This window comes from Pristiophorus japonicus, unplaced genomic scaffold, assembly GCF_044704955.1.
Source record: "Pristiophorus japonicus isolate sPriJap1 unplaced genomic scaffold, sPriJap1.hap1 HAP1_SCAFFOLD_113, whole genome shotgun sequence".
NCBI classification, from domain to species: domain Eukaryota; kingdom Metazoa; phylum Chordata; class Chondrichthyes; family Pristiophoridae; genus Pristiophorus; species Pristiophorus japonicus.
Window position 1 is genome coordinate 1,917,718 of NW_027250788.1, and position 3,644 is coordinate 1,921,361.

The 3,644-nt window shown below is 48.2% G+C and overlaps 1 non-coding gene across 1 annotated transcript; it reads left to right on the forward strand.

Moving 5' to 3' along the window:
- trnaw-cca (transfer RNA tryptophan (anticodon CCA)) lies at positions 1–72 on the forward strand. Its single transcript has one exon. It is a non-coding gene; the product is annotated as a tRNA-Trp (tRNA).
- Positions 73–3,644: the final 3,572 nt, after the last annotated feature.

Genomic DNA, 3,644 nt, shown 5'->3' on the forward strand with positions numbered 1-3,644 from the left:
GGCCTCGTGGCGCAACGGTAGTGCGTCTGACTCCAGCTCAGAAGGTTGCGTGTTCAAATCACGTCGGGGTCACTGTTCTTTCAGAATTAATATTTTCTTTGCTGTTTGGCAACAACCAGACCCTTGCTCCAAGGTCTGTCTCACTGATTCCCCGGTGTCAGGCAGAGATACGCCTGCTGTCCTCATTTACTTCATGTGACAGGACACAAAAGTTCAAAATCAAACTGCAGGTGGCCACACACACCGCCGAGCGGTCCAAGGTGCTGTGATTAGATCGCAGTTTTATCTGGAGGTGTGGGTTTGAATCCAACTTCTGACATTTCTTATTTTTAATGATTAAGCGAAACTCATTGTTTGATACCACGACCAACTCCTTAAAACTGGGATTCTGCAGTTCACCTGCTCGCTTAACATTTCCATCTGACCGGGTGCTGAAAGTGGAGATGTTTCCGCAGTGTAGCGGTTAACACGTTCGCCTCACACGCGAAAGCTCACCGGGCGGGAATATTTTCTGTAGCTTTCTCCTCATGCATGCTCAGGGGCGAGTTTGTTCTCCTGTGAAAAATTCATGAGATGATAAGCATGTAAGAATTAGGGGCCGGAGTACGCCATTCGGCCCCTCGAGCCTGGTCCACCATTCAAGAAGATCCTGGCAGTTCCTTGACAGCAAGTTTAAACATCTGGGGCGGAGCCAACAGGCGCCTGTTGCAATCAGTGAGAGAACGGTATGTTTGGCAGAAGCCTGGCGAGCTCAGTCAGTGGAAGATAAGACTTTAAATCACAGGGTCGTAGTTTCGACACCCACATTGGACATTTACATTTTTCATAGAATTATAGAATGATAGAAGTTTGCAGCACATAAGGAGGCCATTTCGTCCCATCACTTCCGCCCCGGACAACAAGAGGCGATCCAGCTTCATCCCACTTTCCAGCTCTGGGTACATAACCCTGCAGGTTACGGCACTTCAGGTGCACATCCAAATATTTTTACATGTGGTATCTGCCTCCGCCATTCTTTTAGGCAGCGAGTTCCTGACCCCCACAAACCTCTGCATGAAGAATTTTACCTTCAAATCTTCTTTAAACCTTCTCCCAATTACTTTAAATAGATGCCCCCTGATTGTTGACCCCTCTGCTATCCACTATATCTCGGCACCTCATAATTCTATACATCTCAATGTTGTCTCCCCTCAGCCTCCTCTGTTCCAATGAAAACAAACCCAGCCGATCCAATCTGTCCTCATAGCTAAGATTCTCCACGCCTGGCAACATCCTCGTAAATCTCCTCTGTACCCTCTCGTACAATCACATAATTCCTGTAATACAGTGACCAGAACTACATGCAATACTCCAGCTGTGGCCTTACCAGTGTTTTATACATGTCAAGCATAACCAACCTGCTCTTCTATCCCATGCCTCAGCCAATAAAGGTAAGCATTCCATGCGCCTTTTGACCCACCTTATCGAACTGGCCTGCTACCTTCAGGGATCTGTGGACATGCACTCCAAGGTCCCTTTTTTGTTCCACACTTCTGAATGTCGGACCATTTAATGTGTGTTTCTTTCCTTGTTTGCCCTCCCCAAATGCACAGCCTCACACTTCTCTGGATTAAATTAGTATCACCTGAAAACGTTTTATATTTAAGTTTTGATCATTGATGTTGCCACGAAAAGCCAGGGACCTAGCATTGAGCCCTATGGAACCACACTGGAACCATCCTTCCAGTCCCAAACACTCCCATCAAACATTACCCTTTGCTTCCTGCCTCTGAGCCAATTTTGGATCCAACTTGCCACTTTGCCCTGGTCCCATGGCCTTTTACTTTTGTGACCAGTCTTCCATGTGGGAACTTGGGGAAAGCTTTGCTAAAATCCTTATACACTACATCATACGCACTGCCCTCATCAATCCACTTGGTTACCTCCTCAAAAAATTCAATCAAGTGAGTCAGACAAGACATTCCCTGAACAAATCCATGCTGACTATCAGTGATTAACCCATATCTTTCTAAATGCAGAAATTAAATCATTGATAAATTTTATCCTGCTTTCACGGGAAAACACCATTAATTAACCGATGATCTTTGTTGTGCATGTATAAAATAAGTATACACCCTGTACACTCAATGTACAGTTACATAAGACCACTGGATGTATCTTCACACTGTATGCACTGTGCTTGTACCACCAGAGGGTGCAACTGGTGGAGACCTCGGTGTCGCCTGTACACGACAGGTAACCAGGTATAAAAGGGGGCTCACAGTACTGTACCCTCACTCAGGAGCTGCAATAAGTGGACTAAGGTCACCACAGTTCAAGTACAATACCTTACCTCGTGGAGTCATTACTTGAGTGCTTACAGACACAATAACTTGTGACGAGAATACGAATTTCCATGTGACAATGGCTAACCTTGGCACGTTTGAACAATTCGCCAATGGGGAAGATTGGGAGGCCTTTGTGGAAAGGCTCGAACACTTCTTTATTGCGAATGACATGGGGGAAGACGACCCGACCTCGCTGGCTGATAAGTGCAGAGCTATCCTGCTCAGCAGTTGTGGGCCCACCGTCTATAGCCTTGTCAGGGACCTGCTAGTCCCAGAGAAGACAATAACATATGTGGAGCTCATAACGCTGGTACAGGAACAGCTCAAACCTAAAGAGAGCATCCTCACAGCCAGACACCGGTTCTCTCCCCACCGGTGGATCCGAAGGCCTGGAAATCGCAAAATATGCTGCAGACCTGAGACGATTGGCTGCACCATGTGATTTTAGCGATCACCTCACCGAAGCACGAAGGGACATCTTTGTTATTGGAATTGGTCACGAGGGCCTTCTCCATAGGCTGCTCTCTGCGGACACCACGGTCACCCTGCAGAAGGCAATTAATGTGAGCCAGGCGTTCATGAACTCGGCCTGCGATTCGAAGTGGATGTCTCACCCCCAGGACTCTAACCCGGCAAGTGCTGTGAACCGAAAGGGGCCTTTTAGAGGCAGGGCTGCTGCTAGCAGTCTCTCTCAGGGAAGAAAGAACAGAACCCCGAGTCCCACAATCCTGAGTCCGCCACATGGGGCCAACCGGCCAACCCCATGCTGGCGCTGTGGAGGAAATCACAGGGCCCACCAGTGCCGCTATAAAGACTATACTTGCAAAGGCTGTAACATGAAGGGCCACCTCCAGCGAATATGCAAGAGAAATTGCACTCACCGAGTCGATCGAGAGTTGGCTGATCATCCGGAGTCCAGCGACGATGAGGTGTACGGAGTGTTTACCTGCACCACCGAGAGTTCCCCGGTGAAAATGGAAGTTGAAGTCAACTATGTTCCAGTCACGATGGAGGTGGACACAGGGGCGAGCCAGTCACTGATGAATCAGGCAGCCTTTGAGAAACTCTGGGACAATCCAATCGAACGACCTAAAATGATCCCGATCGAAGTGAAACTGCTCACCTACACAAACGATACATCCCAGTCGTAGGCAGCGTGGATGTCCAGGTGTCCCATGGCGGCGAGATGCACAGCTTACCTTTGTGGATCGTTGCTGGGGATAGTCCAAAGCTATTAGGAAGAAGGTGGATGAAAAAGATCAATTGAGCTGGGAATAGCTCCAACCTCGAGCGATCGACATCCCTCATGGCCTCGAA